Below are 15,162 nucleotides of genomic sequence, written 5' to 3' on the forward strand. Positions count from 1 at the left end.
GAAAAATCTTCCGTTTATTAATTTTTTTTTTAAACAGCATGCGTGTTGAAAGCCAGCACAGGAAATGTGAAACTGGATCCATTTTTACTGCTACAGGTTGCCAAAAAAAAAAAAAAAAAAAAAACGAAAAAAAAAAAAAAAAACGCGCATGCGTGACACTGCCCAGAGAAATATGATGTTAAATTCTAGCTTTTATTTTTTTTTTCAAACAACAGCAAAAAAAAAATCACACTGTGCTTGTCTGCTTGCTTGCAACCGCCTCAAAAAATGCAAAATTAAAGTCAGGTGAAACGACATTTCATTTTTACCATTTTACAACATTCATTCCACTCTTTTTATTCCAAGCAAGTGCAAATACGATGCCAGATTGTTGTGCTTGCTTGCTTGCTTGCAATCGTTTCAAGAAGTAGAAAAATGAAATTCAGACTAAACAAGTTTTTTTATTTGTATCTTCAACATTCTCCTGATGATTTTTTTCAAGAAACTGCAAAATAAGAAAAAAAAAGCACGCTTGGATACGCTTGCAAAAGATCTACAAGAAATGCAAAATTAAATTCAGATTAAGAGAAAATGTTTCAATCGTATTTTCAACATTCTACCCAAGCAACTTGCTTCCAACCCCCCTCCCTCAAAAAAAGGGGGGGGCCCACAATGTCTTCGCTTGCAAAACTGCCACAAGAAATGCAAAATTAATTTCAGGCGAAACGAATTTTTATATAACAGTCTCTCTCTCAAATAACGTAATTAGCCCTTAACCTTAAGCCTTTCGAAAAGAAATACTGAGACTATTTTATTTTTTATTTTTATCCCACATAAGAGGAATCTCGCTGGCTTAATTAGGGTTCGAGATTTGCAAAAAACCTACCGAAAATAATGCCTGCATTTTTTGAAGTGGCCCTTCAACCATCTCGGTTTGCGTCTGAGAGACACGATCTCGTATATAACGTCTGGCAATAGAGGAACCTTGAGAGAGAGAGAGAGAGAGAGAGAGAGAGAGAGAGAGAGAGAGAGAGAGAGAGATTTACTCTTTAATTATATTATAAACAGGAAAGAAATAGAGAAAAAAAATAAACGATATAAATTACGAGAGAGAGAGAGAGAGAGAGAGAGAGAGAGAGAGAGAGAGAGAGAGAGAGAGACCTTACCTTAACTTACAGACCTTACATCTTGTTCGGGTTGCCCCAGGTCCCTCAGTGTGAGTCACCTCTATTGTCTACTAGAGATGCTAGTACATCTTCAGGTATATTTTGCATCTTCCAATCTTGGATGGGCTGGGATGCAGCTTAGATATTTGTCGAGCTTATTCTTAAACACATCTATGATCACTCCTGATATATTCCTCAGATGTCCTGTGTGCTTTCTTTTTTATTCCTGGTATAATTTTGGGCACTATTAATCTACCTCTGCTTGCCCTTTCTGATATTTTTAGCTCCATGATGTTTTCGGCTATTCCTTCTATCTGTTTCCATGCCTGAATTATCATGTAGCGTTCTCTTCTCCTTTCTAGACTATATAATTTTAAGGATTGTAGTCTTTCCCAGTAGTCAAGGTCCTTAACTTCTATTCTAGCTGTAAAGGACCTTTGTACACTCTCTATTTGTGCACTATCCTTTTGATAGTGTGGGTACCATATCATATTGCAATATTCAAGTGGACTACGAACATATGTTTTATAAAGCATAATCATGTGTTAAGCTTTTCTTGTTTTGAAGTGCCGTAACAACATTCCCATTTTTGCTTTACATTTTGCCAATCATAATATTTTTCTTCATTACCCTTTCATACACTTTCATAATTTGTGATGTTAAACTCACAGACCTATAATTACTTGCCTCTAGTCTTGATCCACTTTTGAAAGTAGGGGTAATATATGCTAATTTGTGCTCATCATAAATCTTGCCTGTATCTACACTTTGTCTTAATAATATTGCAAGTGGCTTTGCAATAGAATGAACAACTTTCTTTAACAAAATAGCAGGGACACCATCAGGCCCTGCTGCAGCTCCATTTTTAATTTCATTAATAGCCTGCACAATATCAGCTTCATTAATATCTATGTCAGCTAAATATTCACTATTTTCGTCCCTTACTTCTATATCATTATCTTCATTATCAATTCTAGGGGTGAATTCTCTCTTAAATCGTTCTGCCAATATGTTGCATATTTCCTTTTTTCTTTCGTTAATCTCCCTTCAATTCTTAGAGGGCCTATTTCTATTCTTCTTTTATTCATCTTTTTCGCATAAGAGTATAATAGTTTGCGGTTTTGCTTGATATTTACTAGGGTTTTTTCTTCCAAGTCCCGTTTTTCATTTTCTTTTGATTGTATAATCTTTTGTTCTGCATTTTCTATCTTACTTTTTAGTTCGATCACTTTCCATGCTGTTTACTTTTCTTCTTCGGTATATATTTATCCACTATTTTCTCTAATATTTCATATAATATCTCCGTATTTACCCTTATATCATCACTTACGAAAATGTTATCCCAATCTTTGTTTAATTCTTCATTTATTTCTGACCAGAGAGAGAGAGAGGAAATTTACTTATTCAAGAATTAAGTTATCAATACGAAAGTAAGAGAAAAAAAGCGACATAAATTACAGTCATATCATAGACAAAAAGTACATGCACGTGCCAGAACAAGAGAGAGAGAGAGAGAGAGAGAGAGAGAGAGAGAGAGAGAGAGAAATTACTTATTCAAGAATTAAGTTATCAATACGAGAGAGAGAGAGAGAGAGAGGAGAGAGAGAGAGAGAGAGAGATTACTAATTCAAGAATTGAGTTATCAATAAAGAGAGAGAGAGAGCGAGAGAGAGAGAGAGAGAGAGGAGAGAGAGAGAGAGAGAGAGAGAGAGAGAATTTACTTATTCAATACATGTTATAAATATGAAAGAAAGAGAGAGAGAAAAAATCGACATAAATTACAGTCATATTATAGACAGAAAGTGCATGCACGTGCCAGGATAAAAGAGAGAGAGAGAGAGAGAGAGAGAGAGAGAGAGACTGACTCCCGTTCACCATCAACAGTTACGATGAAATGAAACCGAACTACGCGAAGACGTCCATCTATAGAGAGAGAGAGAGAGAGAGAGAGAGAGAGAGCACACCCGGACATAATCAGGCGACAATCGGATAATTGGACGTTATCTACCTGAACAACCCTCCTCTCATAATGAATGGATCCGGACTGACAGCGGAACGGAAGGAAATAGCTGATTAATTATGTCGCAGGTGGGATCATAACAATAGATTCAATCGGACGGTTCTCTCTTGGATGGGTAGAGCTCTCTCTCTCTCTCTCTCTCTCTCTGTCTCTCTCTCTCTCTCTCTCTCTCTCTCTCTCTCTCTCTCTCATTCTGGCACATGCATACAGTTTTTGTCTATAATATGACTGTAATTTATGTCGCTTTTTTTTCTCTCTTTCTTTCGTATTGATAACTTAATTCTTGAATGAGTAAATTTCCTCTCTCTCTCTCTCTCTCCCTCGGAGCTCTCCCCCTCTCTCTCTCTCTCTCTCTCTTATTCTGGACGTGGATGGGTAGACCGCCAATCCCGCGAACCCGCCTTCTCTCTCTCTCTCTCATCTCCCCTCTGCTCTCTCTCACCCAACTTTAAGCTCTCTATAATATAATAGAATAATAATATAATATATTATATATATATATATATATATATATATATATATATATACTATATATACAATAGCATACATACATACATACACACACACACACATATATATATATATATATATATATATATATATATATATAACTATATATATATATATATATATATACTATATATATATATTTGACGAAAAACTTCCCTGAAGCAGCATATTGTAAAATAAGTATCTTAATGACTTATCCCTTTATCCCTCTTATTATTATTATATTATTATTATTATTATTATTATTATTATATTATTAGTATTATTATTATTATTATTAAAAAAATCCTCATAGTAGCACGAGTCTTCAAATGGAGAAACAAATCCACAGCTATGTAAATGTACATATATTTCAGTTTAAAAACAGCAAAGATAGCTTTCGGGAATCTATACGGTTCCCTTTATCAAGGGGAACCGTTTACAGATTCCCGAAAGCTATCTTTGCTGTTTTTAAACTGAAACATATGTACATTTACATAACTGTGGATTTGTTTCTCCTTATTATTATTATTAGATATTATTATTATTATTATTATTATTATTATTATTATTATTATTATTATTATACAAAAGCTGAGGAACCCTATTCATATGGAACAAGCCCACCAAAGGAGCCACTGACTTAGAATTTAACCTTCCTAAGAATATCATGGTGGTCACTGGAAGTAACAGATGGTAAAGCGGAATACACAAAGAGGAGATGAGATATTAGAAAAAAGACGGATCAGTTAACGAATGAAAAAAAATAAATTAATAAAGATTTCAGTAAAATATTAAAATACAAGTTGAGTTGTATTAGTGAGTAAACGAAACAAACACATACGCCTTTCTAGCTGCCAGCTGCATTCCTCAAAGACCACTTCGATTTTCTTTATAGCTCCAATGAATACGCTAATAATTACGCTAATAATTACGGAGCAGACATACAAGGACGAACTGGAGGATTTTTTTTTTTTTCTGTCTTTATCTCGCCTGGTAAGTTTTTTTTTTTTTTTTTTTTTTTTTTTTTTTTTTTTTTTTTTTTTTTTTTTTGTTGACAGCCTCCGGCCTGGAACTTTTCGTTCGAACTTTGGTCATAATTTTCCGTCAACGAACATAGTTTGTTGCAACCCTCCCCTCTCTCTCTCTCTCTCTCTCTCTCTCTCTCTCTCTCTCTCTCTCCTGCTCACTTCCATATTTTCAATAAGCAAGCAGTTGAATAACTCACTCACTCACTCACTCTCACTCTCTCTCTCTCCAACGAGGAGGATGCAGATGAATAACTCTCTCTCTCTCTCTCTCTCTCTCTCTCTCTCTCTCTCTCTCTCTCTCTCTCTCTCTCTCTCATTTACAATAATAACAGAGAGCAGTTGAATGACTCTATCTCTCTTTTATTTCCAATAAGGAGGATGCAGTTGAATAAATTCTCTCTCTCTCTCTCTCTCTCTCTCTCTCTCTCTCTCTCTCTCTCTCTCTTATCTATAATGACCAGAAAGCAGTTGAATGACTCTCTCTCTCTCTCTTATTTCTAATAACCAGAAAGCAGTTGAATGACACTCACTCACTCTCTCTCTCTCTCTCTCTCTCTCTCTCTCGATATCTGAAAGATTGAGATGCTGAAAATCAGTGTTTTAAAGCTATGTTATCCACCATCTCTTACAGAGAGTCATATTGCCAGTATATATTTCATATTTTTCTTTTCAGTTTCTCCTCCCTCTACCCTTACTCCGACACCTTCCCCCCCCCTCTTTCCAACGTAAAGAAAAACAAATAATCCGTCCAATTCTCCTTCTTCGTTTTTATCCTTCCCTTCCGCCGCCCTGCTCATTTTTCAAAGAATATTTGACTTCGGGAGGAGGTCAATTCTCGCTCCCGTCATCAAATGGTTCTGGTCCGTTACGTCATTTAATGAACGCGCATTTCCTTCGCTGGACTTAGTTCTCCATAAAATGTCAAGGGAAGATATAAAAAATATATATATATTCTCTCTCTTTCTCTCTCTCTCTCTCTCCATTAACCCGCATCAGAAGCCTGAATTAAGTTAATATTTTCAAGGTAGTATTAGAAGTGTACAGTTCATTCCTGGCTCCTGACCATCATTATTATCTAAAAATAAATAAATGAGCACTATATTCTTCTTGGGCAAACAAACAGAAGTGGTGGTCTAGTCCCTAACCGTGAGAGTCTTTAGCTTGATTTTCCAGAACAGGTAGTATCAATTCCAGAGGACGGCGAGAGTACCTACCTTGATTTTCCAGGACCGGTAGTACCCATTCCAGGGGACGGCGAGAGTAATTCACTTGATTTTCCACGACAGGTAGTACCCATCCCAGGGTTCGGCGAGAGTGACTAGCTTGATTTTCCAGGACAGATCGTACCCATTCCAGGGGACAGTGAGGGTCACTCGCTTGATTTTCCAGGACAGGTAGTACCCATCCCAGGGAACAGCAGGAGTGACTAGCTTAATTTTCCAGAACAGGTAGTACCCATTCCAGGGGACAGCAAGAGTACCTAGCTTGATTTTCCAGGACTGGTAGTACCCATTCCTGGGGATGGCAAGAGTCACTCGCTTGATTTTCCAGGACAGGTCGTACCCATTCCAGGGGATGGTGAGAGTGACTCAATTGATTTCCCAGGAGAGGTAGAACTCGTCACGGGGATGGCAAGTGAGACTCGCTTGATTTTCCAGGAGAGGTAGTACCCATCCTAGGAGGCAGCGAGAGTGACTCGCTTGATTTTCCAGGACAGGTAGTACCCATCCTAGGAGACAGCGAGAGTGACTCGCTTGATTTTCCAGGGGAGGTAGTACCCATCCTAGGGGACGGCGAGTGACTCGCTTGATTTTTCAGGACAGGTAGTACCTATCCTAGGGGACGGCGAGAGTGACTCGCTTGATTTTCCAGGAGAGGTAGTACCCATCCTAGGGGATGGCGAGAGTGACTAGCTTGATTTTCCAGGCAAGGTAGTAACCATCCTAGGGGATGGTGAGAGTGACTTGCTTGATTTTCCAGGAGAGGTAGTACACATACAAGGGGACGGCGAGAGTGACTAGCTTGATTTTCCAGGAGAGGTAGTGCCCATCCCATGGGACGGCGAGAGTGACTAGCTTGATTTTCCAGGAGAGGTAGTACCCATCCCATGGGACGGCGAGAGTGACTCGCATGATTTTCTAGGAGAGGTAGTACCCATCCTAGGGGACGGTGAGAGTGACTCGCTTGATTTTCCAGGAGAAGTAGTACCCATCCTAGGGGACGGCGAGAGTGACTCGCTTGATTTTCCAGGAGAGGAGTACCCATCCCAGGGGACGGCAAGAGTGACTACCTTGATTTTCCAGGAGAGGTAAGACCCATCCCATGGGACGGCGAGAGTGACTAGCTTGATTTTCCAGGTGAGGTAGTACCCATCACAGGAGACGGCGAGAGTGACTAGCTTGATTTTCCAGGAGAGGTAGTACCCATCACAGGGGACGGCGAGAGTGACTAGCTTGATTTTCCAGGAGAGGTAGTACCCATCCCAGGGGACGGCAAGAGTGACTAGCTTGATTTTCCAGGAGAGGTAGTACCCATCAAAGGGACAGCGAGAAGTGACTAGCTTGATTTTCCAGGAGAGGTAGTACCCATCACAGACGGCGAGAGTGACTAGCTTGATTTTCCAGGAGATGTAGTACCCATCCCAGGGGACGGCAAGAGTGACTAGCTTGATTTTCCAGGAGAGGTAGTACCCATCAAAGGGGACAGCGAGAGTGACTAGCTTGATTTTCCAGGAGAGGTAGTACCCATCACAGGGGACGGCGAGAGTGACTAGCTTGATTTTCCAGGAGAGGTAGTACCCATCCAAGGGGACGGCGAGATTGACTAGCTTGATTTTCCAGGAGAGGTAGTACCCATCCCAGGGGACGGCGAGAATGATTAGCTTGATTTTCCAGGAGAGGTAGTACCCATCCCAGGGGAGGGCGAGAGTGACTAGCTTGATTTTCCAGGAGAGGTAGTACCCATCACAGGGGACGGCGAGAGTGACTAGCTTGATTTTCCAGGAGAAGTAGTACCCATCCCATGGGACGGTGAGAGTGACTAGCTTGATTTTCCAGGAGAGGTAGTACCCTTCCCAGGGGACGGCGAGAGTGACTAGCTTGATTTTCCATAAGAGGGTACCCATCCCATGGGACGGCGAGAGTGACTAGCTTGATTTTCCAGGAGAGGTAGTACCCTTCCCAGGGGACGGCGAGAGTGACTAGCTTGATTTTCCAGGATAGGTAGTACCCATCCCATGGGACGGCGAGAGTGACTCACTTGATTTTCCAGGAGAGGTAGTACCGCATCACAGAGGCGGCGAGAGTGACTAGCTTGATTTTCCAGGATAGGTAGTACCCATCCCATGGGACGGCGAGAGTGACTCACTTGATTTTCCAGGAGAGGTAGTACCCATCACAGAGGACGGCGAGAGTGACTAGCTTGATTTTCCAGGATAGGTAGTACCCATCCCGTGGGACGGCGAGAGTGACTCACTTGATTTTCCAGGAGAGGTAGTACCCATCACAGAGGACGGCGAGAGTGACTAGCTTGATTTTCCAGGATAGGTAGTACCCATCCCATGGGACGGCGAGAGTGACTCACTTGATTTTCCAGGAGAGGTAGTACCCATCACAGAGGACGGCGAGTGTGACTAGCTTGATTTTCCAGGATAGGTAGTACCCATCCCATGGGACGGCGAGAGTGACTCACTTGATTTTCCAGGAGAGGTAGTACCCATCCCAGGGGACGGCAAGAGTAACTCACTTGATTTTCCAGGAGAGGTCGTACCCATCCCAAGGGACGGTGAGAGTGACTCACTTGATTTTCCAGGAGAGGTAGTACCCATCCCAGGGGACGGTGAGAGTGACTCTCTTGATTTTCCAGGAGAGGTAGTACCCATCCAAGGGGATGGCAAGAGTGACTCTCTAGATTTTCCAGGAGAGGTAGTACCCATCACAGGGGACAGCAAGAGTGACTCTCTTGATTTTCCAGGAGAGTTAGTACCCATCCCAGGGGACAGCAAGAGTGACTCTCTTGATTTTCCAGGAGAGGTAGTACCCTTCCCAGGGGACGGTGAGAGTGACTCTTGATTTTCCAGGAGAGGTAGTACCCATCCCAGGGGATGGCAAGAGTGACTCTCTTGATTTTCCAGGAGAGGTAGTACCCATCCCAGCGGACAGCGAGAGTGACTCTAGTGATTTTCCAGGAGAGGTAGTACCCATCCCAGGGGACGGCAAGAGTGATTCTCTTGATTTTCCAGGAGAAGTAGTACCCATCCCAGGGGACAGTGCGAGTGACTCCCTTGATTTTCCAGGAGAGGTAGGACCCGTCCCAGGGGACGGTGAGAGTGACTCTTGATTTTCCAAGAGAGGTAGTACTAATTCCAGGGAACGACAACAGTGACTAGCTTGATTTTCCAGGACAGGTAGTACTCACTCCAGAGGATCCCGAGAGTCACTCGCTTGAGAGTCACCCGCTTGATTTTCCGGGACAGGTAGTACCCATTCCAGGGGACAGCGAGAGTGACTCGCTTGATTTTCCAAGACAGGTAGTACCCATTCCAGTGGACAGCAAGAGTGACTCGCTTGATTTTCCAGGAGAGGTAGTACCCATCACAGGGGACGGTGAGAGTGACTTGCTTGATTTTCCAGGAGAGGTGTACCCATCCCATGGGACGGCAGGGGTGACTCGCTTGATTTTCCAGGACAGGTAGTACTTATTCCAGGGGACGGCAAGAGTGACTTGCTTGATTTTCCAGGACAGGTAGTACCCATTCCAGGGGACGGCGACAGTGTCTCGCTTGATTTTCCAGGACAGGTAGTACTCATTCCAGGGGACGGCGAGAGTGACTCGCTTGATTTTCCGGGACAGGTAACACCCATCCCAGGGGACGGCAAGAGTGACTCGCTTGATTTTCCACGAGAGGTAGTACTCATCCCAGGGGATGGCGAGAGTGACTAGCTTGATTTTCCGGGACAGGTCGTACCCATTCCAGGGGACGGCGAGAGTAACTAACATGATTTTCCAGGACAGGTTGTACCCACTCCAGGGGACGGCGAGAATGACTAGCTTGATTTCCAGGACAGTATCGTACCCATTCCAGGGGAGGGCGAGAATGACTAGCTTACTTTTCCAGGTCAGGTAGTACCCATCCAGGGACGGCGAGAGTGACTCGCTTGATTTTCCAGGACAGGTAGTACCCATTCCAGGGGACGGCGAGAGTAACTAGCCTGATTTTCCAGGACAGGTAGTACCCATTAGAGGGAGAGATTCGGCGAAAACCTCCCAAACGACAGGCTAATGATAAGAAAAAAGATCAAAGATCTAAACCTCAGCTGGATAGAAATGATAGTGTCTTTAGCTATCGTTTATGGAGAAAGGGATAAAAAAACTACCATTACAAAAGAACTCTTTCTGAGAAAAGGAGGTTTATTTACGTATTCTGTTTTCAACTACACGTGAATGAATTCTGTGGCAAGAGATACACAGATGCGTACCTCTACCTGTATGTAGTATATATGAATGAGTATGTGCATGTATGTATGCAATTATGTATGTATGTATTAATATATCTTTTTTGACACGAGAAACCTTTTAACTCCAGAGAACGTTCTGTGAGTTAAAGGCATGAAAAGAAATCCACATGTGCATCTCATTGCACGTATGCATGTATGCGTGAATGTACATACATGTATGTAAGTATAAATATATTTTCCTTGCACGCACATGAGAAACTTTTCAAGAGGCGATCTGCGGGTTGAAGATAAAACTACAAAATGAACAAGATAATTAATAGCTACATCCTGATGCCATTTACTGGACTGAAAATTTTAATGGGGCAGAGATTCTCAGATAGACAAACTACTCTAACAAGCAACCCAGAACCATATTGTTATCAAAAAGAGACTGAAATTTGTGTTTAAACTAATACGGATGGATGAGTAGGTATGGAAACTAGGAAAGAGGGTTAACAAGGCGTGATCCGACTTACAGCTTAATTGGGACGTGCACAAGATTTTCCCCTCAGGCATAAGTTGTAAACATTATAATCCTAACTTAAAGTACATTAACAAGCGCTCAAATCTAGAGTCGAATAGCGCCTTGTTTCACCAAGGAATATTAAAATAAATACTCTATATTTAATTAGAAATAATTGTTCTGCACTGTTGAATGTAACATTATTTATTTTCTTATATTTCCATAGGCTTTTCCTACCACCCCTCAAACGAAAACAACAACAAAGTCATTTGTAGGCTTACTTCCATGGTAAGCGAAGAGAGAGAGAGAGAGAGAGAGAGAGAGAGAGAGAGAGAGAGAGAGAGAGAGAGAGAGAGAGAGAGGCCTTTGATGGCATAGCCAATGTGAAGTAAAGTCTTGAGAGTTAGATCAAGCTTACATATAACATATTTCATCTTAAGGAAGTCTTAGAGTCAGGTATATTTCATACGTTAATATATTCTTCAGTACTGGATCTCTAATTTTCCTATTTAAAGATCTTGTTGGGTCTCACGTATGCAAGACACACTAAAAATAAACTAAGAAAACAAAACAAGAAAGAAAGAATAGGTGAAGGTAAAAAATATGGCTTGTGTACTAAAGGCAAACCTCTTCTTTCGCGCAAAAAGAAGAAATGACATAACAGGAGGAAACAAAAGATAAACTGGGGAAAGGAACGTTGAAAAAAATATAAAAAAAAAACAAAAAGAGGGTTGAATGAATATGGATTAAAGATAAAAACGGTTAAAAAAATTTGAGAAAAAAGGTGAAAAAATGAGATAAGAAAAATGAAGGTTGAAAAAAAAATGGAAAAAAGACAAAAATGAAAAAAAAAAAAAAATTGAAAAAAAAAAAAAAGGTTGGAAAAGTGCGAAAAAGACGAAATAAAGATAAAAAAAAAAAAGTGGGAAAAAAATGAAAAAATCAAGATGACAAAAAAGTTAAAATATTAAAATAAAGGCGGAAAAAAAAGTTGAAAAATATGGTAAAAAAAAGAGAACGAAATAAGGAAGGTTGGACAAAAACAGATATAAAATGAGGGTTGGAAAAAATAAAACGAAAAAAAATGCCGGTCGAAAAAAAGACGAAAAAAAAAATGAAGGCTGGAAATAAAGAAGGGGAAAAAAGAAGAAACAAGCCCCGAGAATGTATCGTCTTTTCTAGCGGACAGCGTTACAGAAGAAGAAGAGACTGGCTCAGTTGCTGCTCTGTGTCTCCTCCCCATTAATAACAAAAGACTCCAAGACAAAGGATTGTCCCAACCAGAGAGAGAGAGAGAGAGAGAGAGAGAGAGAGAGAGAGAGAGAGAGAGAGAGAGAGGTCTGCGCCTAGAGATCTGGGAGCGGGGCAGCAGGAAGGAGATATGTTTTAAAAACAGCTCTCTCTCTCTCTCTCTCTCTCTCTCTCTCTCTCTCTCTCTCTCTCTCTGAATAATACTTAAAGTTAATGTTCATAAATCCTTGTAAAACCAATCTGAGATGCATTTTGCAAGAATGCACATGATGTGCCAAATCTATCTGTGTGTGTGTGCGTGTGTGTGTGGACAATACTTAAATTTAATTCTTAATGTACACAAATCCTTGGAAACCATTCTGAGTTGCATTTTGCAAGAATGCATATGGTGTGTAAAATCTCTCTCTCTCTCTCTCTCTCTCTCTCTCTCTCTCTCTCTCTCTCTCTCTCTCTCTCTCTCTGTGGGTTTAATAACGCATTCTACGCATGCATGTAATTTTGATAATGATTTTAATAATGATATAATAAGACGCCTTATTTACCAACATAATAATCAAAGGCCTCCTCCGCTAATGCAACACACAAACACACAAAACAAACATCTGGTACTGCAACCATATCCAAATTTTTCAGGATCCACTTCGGGTAATCATAAACATCAAATTACCGAATGTTAAATGATTCTCTCGTATTAATTAGCCGAGCGTCACTTTTCCAGGCACTTCAAATCCCATAACATAAATTACTACAGGCCCGTACCTAGAGTTTTTTTTTTTTTAAGGGGGGTGTCGTTTTTCCCAAAGCTGGACCTATTCTTTCATAAATGTCATTGCATATATAGGTAAATACACGATGAAATACTTGAATATGTTATTTTAGTTGTATTAAGAAGAAAAATTGGGTACGCGGTGTTTGCTCTTCTATCCGATTAGATGTTATTCAAAGTACTGACTTTGGTTAACAGAATTTTATTTGTAATGTTGAAAGTTTGCACTGAAATTCAAGAATATTTCTTCGGTTTTATTGATTGATTCATTTGTTATGTTAACAATAACATGCATATTACTTTATTTATTGTTATGTTATATAATTTGACTTAACAAATCAAAATTATTATGTGTTACTTTATAAGTACAGTACAGAAAATATGGACTTCCCTCGGTACGGGTCTGTACTACTTATCCAAAACCACTGATATGCTTCAGAAAATTTATGCATAAACTAACCGGCCTTTTCTCAGTTCCTTTTAGAGCTACGTATATCTTCAAAGACATGATTCGCCTCTAGTTTGACGAACTAGCGTCAGCCATTTTTTTTCCTAAGTCCTAAGAACTAGGCTTCATAGATTTTGATATCATTCAGAGCTTCTACTCAACGAAGGCAGCTGAAATCTTTATGTTACTGAGTATTAGAAACCGCGACACTCTACGTGGAGAGATTAAAACAAATTTTTATTTTTTTTAAATGGGATATGCCAGTTCTTCAAAATAGGGACGGACTGAACACACACACCAGCCGTCGGTAAGAGCACATTTCCTCCCCTATAACTTGCAATTATCTGTTCTTAATCTTAAACGGAATCGAACGAGATGACCAAGAGGAAACTGGGGAGATTGTGGCCACAAAATGTTTATTTGGCAAATCAAGCTCGGCATTTCGCACCTGGCATGAATGGCAAAAGAATAAGATCGGCATTTCGCACCTGGCATGAATGGCAAATGAACAAGATCGGCATTTCGCGACTGGAGAAAATGGCAAATGAATCACTCGGCTATTCGGAACTGGAATAAACGGCAAAGGAATAAGCTACGCAATTACAACTGGAATAAATGGCAAATGAATAAGCTCGGCAATTTGCAACTGGAATAAATGGAAATGGATTAAGCTGTAATCGGCAACGAAATAAATGGAAAGGAATAAGCTACAATTGCAACTGTAATAAATGGCAAACTGGAATAAATGGGCAAATGAATAAGTTCGACATTTCGCAACTGGAATAAATGGCAATGGGATTTAAGGTAACTGATAATTTTGCAAAAATGGAATAAAGGGCTCAGAATTTGCAATGGAATAAATGGCAAAGATGAATTTAACTCCTGGCAATTTCGCAACTGGAATAAAAGACAAATGAATAAGCTCGGCATTTCAAAACTGGAATAAATGGCAAATGAATAGCTCGCAATTGAAGTAACTGTAATAAATTTGCGGCAATGATAATAAAGGCTCGCAATAGCAACTGGAATAAATGGAATAAGGAATTAAGCCTTTGGTAAATTCGCAAACTGGAATAATTTGGCAAAGGATAAAGCTCAGCAATTTTTGCAACTGAATAAATTTGGCAAATGGAATAAAGGCTTTAACTGTAATAAATTGGCAAATAATAAGGCTTTCAAAGCATGCACAAATGGAATAAATGGCAAATGGAATAACTCGGCAATTTTTCGCACTGGAATACCAAATGAATAGCTCGGAATTCAACTGGAATAATGCAAATGAAATAAGGCTCGGCAATAGTACTGGGAATAATTTGCAATGGAATAAGCTCGGCAATAAGCAATTTTCTGGAATATGGAAAGGATAAGCTGGTGGTAATCGTTTCAACTGGAATAAATGGCAAAGGAAATAAGCTCAAAGCATTGGCAACTGGGAATGGCAATAAATAATAGCTTTTTTCTGGAATGGTAACTGATTTTAACAAATGCAAAAGTAATTTAACTCGTAATTTCAAACAATGAGTAACTTGGACAGTGGAAAGTGGAAATATATAACAAATCTGTTGGGCAATCTCTGAAGCGGAATAAAGTAAATGGAGAGGGGTAAATGAATAATTACGTGAAGGTAACAGGAAGCAAATTTTAAAGAGTGGCGAACAGATCAAGACTAGTTTGCAATTATTGCTATTTGTCCTTTGGTAAGCTTGTTCCATATGAATAGGGCTCATCGTCTGAAGAATAATAATAATATAACATAATAATATTAAAAATAATAATAATCATATACACGCACATTTCTTCTAAACACGTCCTACAGTAGCCCATTCTGGCTCCACTGAAAACTGCTGAACCTAAATGCAAGATGTTTGAATACATCCCAACTGCTTCGCCACAAAACTGAGGTGAATTAACTCGGGAAAAATTCTGTCCTTTCACTGGCTGACAATTTTGAGTCTTTAGCCAATACTGAATAGGAGACAGTCGAGTAATTACGGCCCTTTTCATCTAGCAGGCTTAAAACTGCTCGCGTCAATAGTCAAGATTGAATCTTGTGA

This window comes from Macrobrachium nipponense, chromosome 26 (genome assembly GCF_015104395.2).
Source record: "Macrobrachium nipponense isolate FS-2020 chromosome 26, ASM1510439v2, whole genome shotgun sequence".
In the NCBI taxonomy this organism is placed as follows: domain Eukaryota; kingdom Metazoa; phylum Arthropoda; class Malacostraca; order Decapoda; family Palaemonidae; genus Macrobrachium; species Macrobrachium nipponense.